The sequence below is a fragment of the Peromyscus maniculatus genome, chromosome 22 (assembly GCF_049852395.1).
Source record: "Peromyscus maniculatus bairdii isolate BWxNUB_F1_BW_parent chromosome 22, HU_Pman_BW_mat_3.1, whole genome shotgun sequence".
NCBI lineage: Eukaryota > Metazoa > Chordata > Mammalia > Rodentia > Cricetidae > Peromyscus > Peromyscus maniculatus.
Window position 1 is genome coordinate 11,675,054 of NC_134873.1, and position 13,403 is coordinate 11,688,456.

The 13,403-nt window shown below is 41.0% G+C and overlaps 1 long non-coding RNA gene across 2 annotated transcripts; it reads right to left on the reverse strand.

Annotated features, from left to right (window-relative positions):
* Nucleotides 1-354: 354 nt before the first annotated feature.
* On the reverse strand, nt 355-12,758 carry LOC107402984 (uncharacterized). 2 transcript variants are annotated; one of them, XR_013047013.1, is made up of 4 exons: nt 12,120-12,758; nt 7,058-7,259; nt 5,372-5,838; nt 355-780 (listed from the first exon to the last, which is right to left on the reverse strand). It is a non-coding gene; the product is annotated as an uncharacterized LOC107402984 (long non-coding RNA). The 2 variants fall into 2 exon arrangements; XR_013047014.1 differs by having other exon boundaries at nt 7,042-7,259.
* Between the last annotated feature and the right edge of the window lie 645 nt (nt 12,759-13,403).

A 13,403-nucleotide genomic window follows, 5' to 3' on the forward strand; every position in this document is an offset into this window, starting at 1 on the left:
TGAGTTTCATTTTGCAGAATTTGAAAAATTAAAATATGTACACCATACCATAGACACATATTCAGAATTTCAATGGGCAACTGCTTTTAGTTCTGAAAAGGCTGATTCTGTAATCACATTTGATAGAAGTTAAGGCCATCATAGGTATACCTGTACAAATTAAGACTGACAATGCTCCAGCATATGTCTCTAGTAAAATGAAACAGTTTTTTTTTTTTTTTTTGCTTATTATAACAAAAAGTATATAGCAGGTATACCACACAGTCCTACAGGGCAAGCAGTTATAGAAAGATCAAATTGAACTCTAAAGGATACACTAAATAAACAGAAAATGGTAATAAAGACCACTAGAAATAGGTTACATAGTGCTTTAATAGCTTGAATTTTCTAAATGCTAATGAAAAAGGAATGACAGCTGTGGAGAGATGATGGATAATAGAAAAAATATGGAATTAAATCAACCTGTGTACTTTAAAGATGTGTTGACCTCAGAATGGAAACCAGGGTATATGTTACATTGGGGAAGAGGTTTTGCTTTTGTTTCCTCAGGAGAAGAAAAGCTGTGGATAACATCAAAATTGATAAAGGTTCAATTTAAACAAGAGTGACTTCTTAATTAGAAGAGATGGTATTTCATCAACCAGCATGACCATTCAATTTCAATTCCAATTGAAAATTAAAACTGGCTTTGGAGTAGGAATGTGGCTCTCTCCTTCTCTAAACCCAAGCATGCTTGTTAAAGTAAAACCCAAAATCTCTGTCTCATGTCAGAGGAGCCACCTGATATGGGAGATAAGAAAAACCAAAATTAGAGACTATTCTATTGCTACTAATCTCATGATCCTTTGGTTTTATTTTGATTCTTTAAAACTTTTCTTAAGGTATGAATATTATTTCAAAACTTACTATATACATTAGGGGGGATATAGATATGATAGTGTAAAAGGGTAAATTATTGAATCTACTTTTAAACCAAAAAGCAACTACTTGTTTTAAATATTTTACATTGATATGGATCTTTGTATGTTGATACAAATTTGAGATTATTTTTGTTAAAAAATACTGTACATACATTTCTACCCTTGTTCAAGGTATTGTACCTATACAACTCATTTAACAATGTAGTGCAAATTTTTAGTCCTTGAAAGTTATTATTACCCACTAATTAGAATATAAAAAATGCATGTCAGTAGTTAGTCATTAGAATGAAACCTGTAGTCATATTAAATATGTTTTCAAGGTCAAACAAATATATTTTAGATAGACAGGTCATCTTCAAACACTTCAGAGATCTATAGAATATGGCATTTAAGATGTTCTAATAGCACAGGTTCTTTTTTTTTTTTTTATGACAGTGAGACATTGATCTTGGCAGCACCAATCTACTTCAGAGAAGATGATGGGCATTGGAGGGAGAAACTCCGTGTGAAGTTTACTTTCTTTGTGGCAAAAGTTAGCCACTGGGCAAGAAACTGCCCTTGCCTCAACTGCTGATAGTATGCTGTCCAAACTGGACAAGCAGGACAAAAGAAAGTGACTGCTGAATTTTGCCAAGAGAAAGTAGGACAGCCCTTCAAAATATTCTGCTTCACAGAAAAGTCTGTCAGATATGCTAGGCCTGTAGACTGAAGATGGATGCCCCAACATAGCAGAGGGACCTTGGGTGACTGTCCAGGCAGTCAGCTCTTTCTGTCATTTCTTACATTTTTTTGGAAGTTGCTTGCTTTCACTTCCTTCTTACTCAAGTTATTTCCTTCTCAGGTTTCTGATAGAGTTGAAGACTTTATAGTTATAGATTTCCTTGCTACCAGATTCATAAAAGAAACTCACTAATGAGGTATAAAGTGTATAGGGTTGAGAAACATTAAAAGATAGTTTTGGTAATGCAAGTTAGAATAGAAAGTGAATTAGGTACAACATTTTAGACCAAGATAGGATAGATAATTGAATATTTTCTCTGAATTTGTCAAATGTTTATGGACTAGACATTGCTGATGTACTTATTGCCTATATATATTATATATAGTTATTGTACTTATTGCATATAATTTTTCTTATATTAGTTATAACCTTTTTAAATTTTAGACAAAAAGGGAAATGTGGTGATATTTTGTTTGTGCTCTAATAATAAAGCTTGCCTGAAGATCAGAGGGTAGAGCTTGCCATTAGTTAACCATAGAGGTCTGGAGGTCTGTACAGACAGGAGACAGGAAGTGATATGGCTGGGTGGAGAAAGGAAGTAATAAAGCAGGTTGGAGACAGGAGCTTGGCCCTTTATTGATCTGAGGAGTCAGAGAGGTAAGAGGTGACTGTGGCAGCTTCTTTATTTCTCTGATCTTTCAGAATTTACACCAATATCTGACTCCAGGGTTTTGTTATTAAGACTACTTAGAATTCATGCTACAGAACATGATCAAAGTACATTTTATGAAATTCTTAAAGCATTAAGTTAAAAATTAACAGCATCAAAATCAACATAAAACTTTTTGTGCATCAAAGAGAATGAAATTTGTACAAAATAGTCAGAATATGCTACATGAATCAAATAGGAAAGTCACAATATTCAGAAAAATAATAATAAATCACCATTAATCACAATGGTCTAAAATAAGGAAATTTTTTTGAGTTCTGACCTATTACAAATAAATATCAACTCACTTATGAGCCCAACACAGTTTAAAATGACAAGAGAAATAACCACTTAATTGAATTTTAAAAACCACTCTTTAAACTTATGTAATATTACTGTAATGAAGCTTACAAAATTATGTTATGTTAGTGCACTTCATTTTATTTTTGTGGTTTATTCAGATGTAGGTCTCACTGGTCTCCATCTTCTGATTTTAAGAAATCATTCCATTTAACCTAGTCAGATAAAAACTTACTTTTCTAGAGCAAAAAATAAAAATGTGGAGTCCAGAAATATAATTAAGAATGAACTAGGGGCTGGAGAGATGGCTCAGGGTTTAAGAGCATTAGCTATTCTTCCAGAGGTCCTGAATTCAATTCTCAGAAACCACATGACAACTCACAACCAGATAATGTGAGTTAACCAGATAACTCACAAACAGATAATGAGATCTGGTGCCCTCTTCTGGTGTGCAGGCACACATGCATGCAGAACTCCATATATGTGATAAATAAATAAATAAATAAATAAATAAATAAATAAATAAATAAATAAATAAATAAATAAGTCTTTTAAAAAGAAAAATGAGCTAGCCATGACACAGCACACAGAAAACAAATGTAGGCAGATATCTATATTCAAGGCCAGTCTGGTCTACAGAGTGAGTTCCAGCACAGCCAAGGCTACATAAACAGAGAAACCCTGTGTTGAAAAAAAGAAAGAAAGAAAGAAAGAAAGAAAGAAAGAAAGAAAGAAAGAAAGAAAGAAAGAAAGAAAGAAAGAAGGAAAAAAGGAGGGAGAGAGGGAGGGAGGGAGGGAGGGAGGAAAGGAAGGAAGGGAGGGAGGGAGGGAGGGAGAGAGAGAAGGAAGGAAGGAAGGAAGGAAGGAAGGAAGGAAGGAAGGAAGGAAGGAAGGAAGAAAAAGAAAGAAAGAAAGAAAGAAAGAAAGAAAGAAAGAAAGAAAGAAAGAAAGAAAGAAAGAAAGAAAGAAGGAAAAAAGGAGGGAGAGAGGGAGGGAGGGAGGGAGGGAAGGAAGGAAGGAAGGGAGGGAGGGAGGGAGAGAGAGAAGGAAGGAAGGAAGGAAGAAAGAAAAAGAAAGAAAGAAAGAAAGAGAAAGAAAGAAAGAGAAAGAAAGAAAGAAAGAAAGAAAGAAAGAAAGAAAGAAAGAAAGAAAGAAAGAAAGAAAGAAAGAAAGAAAGAAAGAAAGAAAGAAAGAAAGAAAGAAAGAAAGAAAGAAAACCTGTTTTGGGGCTGGAGAGATGGCTCAGTAGTTAATAGCACTGACTGATCTATCAGAGGACCTGGGTTCAATTCCTAACACCCACATGGCAGCTCACAGCTGTCTGTAACTACAGTTCCCGGGTGAAATATTTTTCTTGTCAAACCACATGGAAAAAGTCCTCTTACCCCGTCCCTTGCCAGCCACCCTTGCCTGGCTCCATCCCTCAGTGATGGAGATCTGTCCTCACCCCTTGCAGGCCAAGGGAGAGCTGGCCCAACCCCTCACAGGGTAGGAGAGCTGGCCTCACCCCTTATGGGTTGGGTGTGGTAGAGACCCAGGTTGACCAACTCAGCTACTACCCAGATCCAGGGCTTTGAGTTGATGCACCCCAACATCTAGCCCATCTATGAGCTACGGGAACATGTGAAGGGGCCAGTCCTGCAGAACCATAGCCACAGGACCTCATGACTCCGGGTAACATCAGGATATCTGAGAGGAGTCTTGGTGAGGGTCCAGTATTGATGTTGTGTCAGAAGCCAGAGGCCCTGAACCAGACCAGCAACTCATGGTAATGACTACTGTTTGGGCAAAAGGTACACTGCATGACACACCACAGCTCCCAACTGTAGGTGTTACAACTCTAACGGGGAGGATATCCTAGCATGGGAAACCAGGCTCTACCTAAAGCTCTGTTCTTTTGGGGATGGTTTCCCCACAGGAACGTAGCAGTTCTGCTCTGCTCTGCTAAGGGAGTTTATCCACAGAAATGTAGCAGTTCTGTGCTGCTCCTTCAAAAGTTGTTACTTCTCTGCCTCACTCCACTCCAGCAAAGATCATCACCCAAACCTCACTAAGAGGATTATTGGGAGAAAGGAATCCAGGAAAGTGGCTGCCTCAGACAGGGTGGAAAAATGCAGCAAACTGGGCAGGATACAGGGCTCATATGGAGATTCTTGAGAAGGGAATGGAACATTTCAGGGTGGAGCTTTCCAGGGTAGAGATTGGTGGGATTTCAAGAGATTGGGCTTTTTACTCTGTAGGGTAGGTGCAGGGTCCAGCAGTTAGAGCAGACAGAGTATTCTGTGGGTGAAACCAGGCAGTTAGGGATCCTTGGGGGAGAGGCCTGGGCACTCAAGAGGCTTGAGGGCTTACACCAATGTCATTATGATGCAAGAATATGTGATGGAGAGCCAGGAAAGAGAGAGCAGCCCTGTGATACAAGTATGGCAGAACAGGAGACTGGACAGCAGCAACTGCTATGAGAGGGAGAAGCCTGCAACTGATAGAGGAGCAGCGATCAGCTGCCCTTGCCTCCCGAGTGCTGGGATTAAACGTGTGTGCCACCACGCCTGGCCCAGGATTCTTGCCACTAGGAATTACCTCATGTCTTTGTAATTGCTTCAGAAGCAAGAAGGCTTTCTCACATACCTTACATACATAGGGCTTCTCACCAGTGTGATTTCTTTCATGTTTTTTTAGAATAGTGGGAAGAGTGAAGGTGTTCTCACATTGTTTACTTACATAGAATTTCTACTGACTGTGACATTCCTCATGCCTTTGAAATGAATGAAATGAAACTTTCTCACATTGCTTATACTCGTGGATTTTTTTCTCTCTAATGAAAGTTCTTTCATGATGTTGACCATATCTGAAATATAAAAGTATCTCATCACAGTGATTATTTTAGAAGAATTCTCTCCAGTATGAGTCCCTTCATGCTTCAGAAAGGACATAGGGGAACTGGAGATATTCTCAAACTCTTTATGCTTATATGGTTTCTTTCCATATTCTTGGTCTTCATAAGGTTTGTATCCTGGGAGAGCTTTGAGAACACACTTAGAGATATATAGCCAATGCCTATTTCTTCATACACTCCATTTTCACTTATGGATATTTCTGTGTAGATTTACAACTGCTTTGAGATGCAGTTGGAGATTTTTGCACACTGGTGACTTTCTTTACATCCACATGATTTCTCTTCCAATTGGCTGCAAGAAAAATGAAAAAAAAAGCATTACTAAGATTTTGGTTATTAATGATTTGTTATATAATAAGTGATAACATGACCTGTAAATTTTTAACATATTCAAACTATATGCTCTGCAAAATGGTTTGAGCATAGCTAAACAAAAAGTATAATATTCATATACAGTTGCATTATATCATCTTCATGTCTGGCAAACATTAAATATCTATGTCACATTTAAATAAACACCATTGTGCACATTTTTTCTTTTTTTCTTTCAAGACAGTGTTTCTCTGTGTAACAGTTCTGGCTCTTCTTCAACCCATCTTTTTTTTGACCAGGCTGGCCTCAAACTCACAGAGATCCACCTGCCTCTGCCTCCTGAGTGCTGGGATTAAAGGTGTGCACCACCAACCCACCAACACCCAAACTATTGTGTACATTCTTTTTTTTTTTTTTTTTTTTTGGTTTTTCGAGACAGGGTTTCTCTGTGTAGCTTTGCGCCTTTCCTGGGACTCACTCGGTAGCCCAGGCTGGCCTCGAACTCACAGAGATCCGCCTGCCTCTGCCTCCCGAGTGCTGGGATTAAAGGCGTGCGCCACCACCGCCCGGCTATTGTGTACATTCTTGATGTACAATGTTACTGACACAAATTATGTTGGATTTTGGGAATACTTGATATCCATTAGGTATGTTGGTAATTGTTCCAGTATATATATATTGCTTTTATTTTGTACATGCCTTATACCCAAAGTTTGCAGATAAATTAACATAGCATTTTCAATAATATCATGCATAGAATGAAGTTTATGTGTACAGACCATAAGAAAGAATCACTATGGCATCATGATGTTCTATTTGCTTCCAATATTAGAACACTTGGGATGTTCTGATTGCTGAGTCTTAATAAGCATGCAGTTTTGGAGAAAATTACTCAGGATTAAATCACTTTGAAGCTATATATATTTGTCTTTTACTTTTTCTTAAGTATCTTATCATACTAAGATTTTAGAGGACCAATAATGTCTCTTGGGGGTATGAATTACCTAGTTTTCACCAGGGATGTTGGTATTCATTTTCAGTGTTTTCATGTTCTCATTTGGTTTTTTAAAAGGCAGACCCAGAGAAATCATTAGGAATGATGATATTACAAAATATTATCATAGGAAAAATACTAGATTCTAGTTAAATCCACTGTATAAAGTGATTCACTCGACTTATTTACCCAAATGCTTCTTTACCATATTTCAGTCCATGCAGCGGCACTGATGAGCCAGAAGCACTTGTTCTTTAGTTAAGACAATAATCATCTGTTTACTGTGGAGACCGGGTTCCTCAAGGTTTCCCACAGAAGATCTTAATAAAGCTCCTTTTGGTTTGGATCTGACATAGTCCACTCCCCCAGGTGAAGTTCACAGCCATGTCCTTAAAGGCCACTGACTCCTGTATAAGCAAATACATGTTGACATAAGAGTGAGCCTCATAGTATAGGAGATCCAGACTTAATTCCTAAGACACTGACATGGTATTATGTTCTACACACGTTCAAGCCATATCTTGATCATCATGCTTGTGGTGGTTTGGATAGGAATGGCCCCTGTAGACTCATGTATTTGAATGCTTTGTCATTAGAGAGTGGTGCTACTCAAGAGGGAAAAGGAGCTGTGGCCGTGTTGGAGTGGGTGTGGCTTTGTTGGAGTGGGTGTGGCCTTGTTGGAGGAAGTGTGTCACTGAGGGTGGGTTTTGGGGTTTCGGAAGCCCAAGCCAGGCCCAGTGGCTCTCTCTTGCTGTTTCCTGAAGATCTGGATGTAAAGCTCTCATCTACTTCTCCAGCACCATTTCTGACTACAAGCCACCATACTTCCTGCCACGGTGACAATGGACTAAACCTCTGAACTATAGGCAGGTCCCAAGTAAATGCTTTGTTTCTAAGAGTTGCCATGGTCATGATGTCTCTTCCCAGCAATAGAACACTGACTGAGACAATGATTATATTGTTTATACATCTGAAGAGCCTCTCACACAGCAATTCCAACAGTTCGTTGGAGTTCTAGGGTAAAGCAACAGCAGAATCGGCTCATCCTTTGTGCTGGTAGCTTACACTAGTTTCTCTTTGTATACTGGGTCTGTTTACCAGCTTCCATGACAAATTGTGGCTGCCAAATGCCTATAAGAGAACAACAGCAACAGTAGCAACAACACAAACCCAGCTATCGTGAGACTGCACCGCCTTGGAAATTCCAGAGGAAAAAAATTCTACCTCATCTGGTGTTACCGTTAGCTTTTACTGTCAACACAACTCAAGATTTCCTGGGAAGAGAGCTTCAATGAGGAGATGTCCACATTGGGTTGATTTGTTAGCATGTCTGTGAGGGGTCACCTTAATTAAGTAAGTCAGTGTGAGAAGAGGCAGCCTACTGTGGGCAGCACCATTCCTTAGGTGAAGAGGGATGTACTGAATTATACAAGAGTAGAGCAATCGGGCTGAGCACAAGCAAACAGGCAAGTGAACATTATGGATTTTTTCCCTCTGCCCTTGAGTGTGAAAGGGATGTGACTAGCTGTCCACACCTCCTGCCTTCAATACCCCACAGAACCAAAGCTTCACTCTGTGTGTCTGTGGTCTGTCCTTTCTTATTTCGCTTTCCATTCCTAGTCAGGATTCTGAGACCCAAGGTGTGCAGGACATGGGGAATAGTAGATCTAAACAAAAGGGTTTTGTTGTTGTTGTTGTTTGGTTTTTGGTTTTTTGAGACACCATTTCTCTGTGTAGCTAGCCCTGACTGTCCTGGCACTCACTCTGTAGACCAGACTGACCTCATATTCAGAGATCCACCTGCCTCTGCCTCTGGAGTGCTGGGATTAAAGGTCACCACCTCCCGGCTAAATTTTTTTTAAGTGATTAAAAATATCTCTATCAGGGCTAGAAAGATGGCTCAGCAGTTAAGAGCACTGGCTGCTCTTCCCGAGGATGTGGATTCAATTCTTGGCACTCATATGGCAGTTCACAACTGTCTGTAACTCCAGTTCCAGGGCATCTGACACCTTCACACCAATGCACATAAAATAAATTTAAATAAATTATTTTTAAAAATCTCATGTGTGTGCACACATACTCTACATGCTCTGCATATGCTTATATTTTTGTATTGTTTACATAGTACCAAATTGGCTTATAGGATGAGTGAGTGCTCACACGAATTAAAACTGTCAAATTGGCCCAAATTCCATTTCATAATATAAGCAGAGTTTAAAAATAAAAAGTACTGACTGGCTGCCCCAACAGGTTGGATATAATTGGATATCCTTGATAAGACTGTTACCTGTTTAATCTTCTTTTACTTTCTTCCTTGTCTCAATTCTGATTCTGTAAAATAGGTGAGAAAATTCCCTATTGTGCTGGGCAGCGGTGGCGCACACCTGCAATCCCAGCACTCGGGAGGCAGAGGCAGGTGGATCTTTATAGCGGACAGAACTTTAGGGTCAAATCAGGTTTATTAACAGGTGAAATCAATAAAGCACACACACGACATAGAACAAAACAGAGAGGCTGCTGCTGGTTCAGCTGCTGCTGTCCTGCCAGTCTGCCCAAGGGAGATGGAACCAAACTGCAAGCCACATCTCCGCAGCGAGAGTGACTTTTTTAAAGGTTTTAAGGAGTCACGAAGCTTCAGAGAAGACCACACCCATTGTGTCAAAAAACAAAACAAAACAAAAACAAAAACAAAAAACATTCCATTTGATTGGTCATTAGACGGAATGGCAGAATTCCCATAACATATCCTTTTGTTCAAGGCCAGCCTGGTCTACAGAGTGAGTTCCAGGCTAGCTGGGACTACACAGAGAAATCCTGTCGGAGGAGGAGGAGGAGGAGGAGGAGGAGGAGGAGGAGGAAGAAAGAAGAAGAAGAAGAAGAAGAAGAAGAAGAAGAAGAAGAAGAAGAAGAAGAAGAAGAAGAAGAAGAAGAAGAAGAAGAAGAAAAGTGAAAACAAAAAAATTTCTTAGTTCTCAGGCCCTCACATGAGAGTGGTCCAGTGAGGCTCTGACTAAAATTGAAAATTCGAGACCGCTAAGATTTAGAAGAATGGTTGTCTCTGTGTTTTCCCAGAGGACAAACTCCGAACAGAGATGCCGGAGTATTATCCTGCCTTTTTGTTGCCTTACAGGTCAGAACAAAAAATTGAACTTTTAAAATAAAATTGGTTTTGAAATGCTTGTTATGAAAGACTTGAATCTTATGCTAGTTAGTTTATGTCGTGTGACAAACTGGAGTCACCTGGGAAGAGGAACCTCAACTGAGAAATTGCCTCCATCAGACTGATCCATGGGCATGTCTGCGGGAGGATTCTTTTTCTTTTTTGATTCATGATTAATGTATGGAGGGCCCTAGTAACATCATTTTCAGGGGGTTGGATTCCTTCTGGTCTCTGATGCATAGAAGTCACCTTACAATAAGGACAGCTTACGATACTGTCCTACTTACTACAGATGTGGCTCTAGAACAGTGTACGAGTTACTTTCATGATGCTATGATAAAGCAGCCTGATAAAAGCAAGCTAGGAAAGGACAGCACTTACTTTGGCTCACAGTTCCAGAAGACTAGAGTCCATATTGGCAGGGAGGGCATAGTAGAAAGAACAGGAAACAGAAATGACATTCAGTCACACACAGGAGTTAATCCACTTGCCATTTTTCTGAATTGGACAATCTAACTTTTTTCCCTCTTCTACGTTTTTGTTTTTGTTTTGTTATTTATTTATTTATTTATTTATTTATTTATTTATTTATTTATTTATTTATTTATTAATACTGACTAAAGCCTGTGGATGCTTTCCCCTGATGCTCTGGGCCTTCTCATTCATTCTCTGAAACTTAATACTCCCCTAGCCATGCTGATGCTTACCAACCGCCATTGTAAGAGGCTTTTTCCTCCTTCTTCCTATTCCAGCAGCTGCCAAGATTTACATCTCGCCTGTTGTGTTATTTTACTTGTCTCTTGCTGTGATAAAACACCACAGCCGGGATTTCTGTGGGCTGATGGTTCCGCAGGTCCTCAGTGGGGAAGCGTGGCGGCAAGCGGCGGACAAGGCAGCAGGAACAGAAGCTCGGAGCTCACTTCTGGAACCATAGCACAAAACAGAGAGCAAACTGGACATGGCACGAGGCCTTAAACTGCCAAAGCCCACTTCCGGTGACGTACTTCCTCCAACAAGGCCCTGTCTCGTCAACGTCCCCCAAACCACACTGCCAACTGGGATGTGAGCCTCTAAGGGACATTCTCATTCAAACCACCACACCTGGTCTGTTAGTTTTCTCTTAAATTGGAATAGAGTTGACTTTGCGCCCTTTTCTAAATTCTTTATTAATGAAACTAAGAAGAGAGAGAGAGAGACAGAGACAGAGACAGAGAGAAGACACAGAGAGAGAGACAGAGAGAGACAGTGTCTCAGTTTCTCCAATAGCATAACTCTAGGGAACCTTGTAGATCAAACACTTGGGCGTTCTCTTACTGAAACACACCTTCCACGTACAGTCATGGCCCACCTCTACCAAGATTTTGCATTTGAATACAATGTCTAAATCCAGATGTTGTGGCCCTTTAATCCTAGCATTTGGTGAAACAGAAGCAAACAGTTCCAGGCCAACCAGGGCTACATAGTGAGACTCTGTCTTGAAAAGAAGTGAAATGTCTAATCACAGTCCAAGGGCAATAATAATGAAGATAGAGGCCGATCCCAGTCACCCATGGATGTGGATGTCCACGTTCAGTTAGTTTAGCAATACTGGAAACTTAGGTAATTGTTGCTAGTTCTAAGAATCACTGGGGGTAAAGTACAGGCCAATAATATTTAGAAAGCTTCCCTCAAATCTGTGACACTCATAATAAAAGCAGGTGCCACCAATATGACAGAAGGACAGGCTGACTGCTCTGGGTTACTCCATGCTGTAGAAAATGCCAGCTTTGTTGTTGTGCCAAGTCTGGAAGTAATGGCTGCTTTGATTAAGCAATGGCCTTAACCTGATTTACTTCATGTTAGCAGAAATGTGCCAAGAAAGATGAACCTTGTATCTTGCTTACACAAGTAAGCAGCCACCCTCTGTCAGCAAACCAGAAGATACAAACTTTCAAAAGTATCTGAAAATATTTAAGGTCATATCAGAAACTCCAGCCAGCCAGGTGAGCTTATCAACCACACAAAGTGCAATCCCTTTATCCGTGACTATAAAAGAAGGACCACCCCAAGGCCAAAGTGTGGCAGGCACTGAGTGATCTGGTCAACGGTCAAGAGCCCGGAAACTTACCACAGGGAAGGACTCCTGCCACGTCAGTCCCATAGAGCTTCTCCTGCTTGGAACACTCGGGCCCCTTCAAATCTAACAGCCTGCATCTCGCCACACACATTGTCCACTTCTGCACCTTTTCTCTGCTCCAGTCTCAGTCCTTGCCTCCGACTTCAAGACAGGATCTCTCATCTCTGCCACTTGTTTAACTCTTTCTTAGCCACTCTGTGAACAGCACGATTGCATATAGCTGTGTGAAACATTAATGTGTGATCTGCCGGTAAATATTAGCGACGAGATTGTTACAAAATCATCTCTGATTGCCACCTGCTGGCTAGCAAGCAAAATACGGCAACGAAACCGACAAACTTGAGAACTTATTTATCATCTGTCTACCGGTCTCACATAAAAAATTCAGGACCCGGAACTGCCACCCCTCCGGAGCATGAACCCCAAACTGAGTGCAAATCTCCTCGTCCCCCTCCGCCACCACCACCCAGACTGTAGAGATGCGGCCTACGGGCGCCCAGCTGCTCAGAGAGCCCGCAGCAGCACTGAGCGCTCAGCGAGGCACAGGACAGTGGCTCTGCCTGCTGGCCCAGCTCCACCCCGCGGGACCGGGACCCAGCGGAGCCGGACTGCTGCTTCGCACAGGTTATGTCCTCACAGCGCTTAAGGCTTGCAGCAGCCTCGTTCCCAAACCCAGGACGCACGCAGCAGTCACCATTTTCAGCCACTAGGTGTCCTCGGATCCTCCTATAACTCTAGCGGCCGGTGGACGTGACACAGACATGGAGGGGGCTGTGTACGGACATCTAATATGGCGAGTACAAAAGGTGGCACCAAAAATGTGTTTTGCAGAGTCTCCCTTCTAAGGCCAAATCTTCTGGTTGGACAGTTTATGCAGTACGGAACAATCCTCCTCCCATCGTGCAGCAATCCACGGGATTCTATGCACAAAGGTCCCAGACCGCCCGAGGGAAAAGCATGCGCTCACAGAACTTTGTCCTGGCTTCCAAGCAGCAGGCGATCTCTGCTTCTGTTAAAGTGATAGGGCCACGTATTCAATATTATTATAACACATTTATATTTCATTCTGTAGGAAGGAATCCACAGCACACACGGCTAATGATTTGTTTCATAGTTTTTGCCCCTAACAAAATGCCCCAACCTATGTTCACCAGACAAACAAGCCAATCGTCTCCAAAATGGCCACCACAGTAAGTCTCCACGTTATAATAAATGTAAACAGAGAGTAAGACAGAAAATCATTAGATTCTTCCTCCCACCAAAGTAAGAACTCCA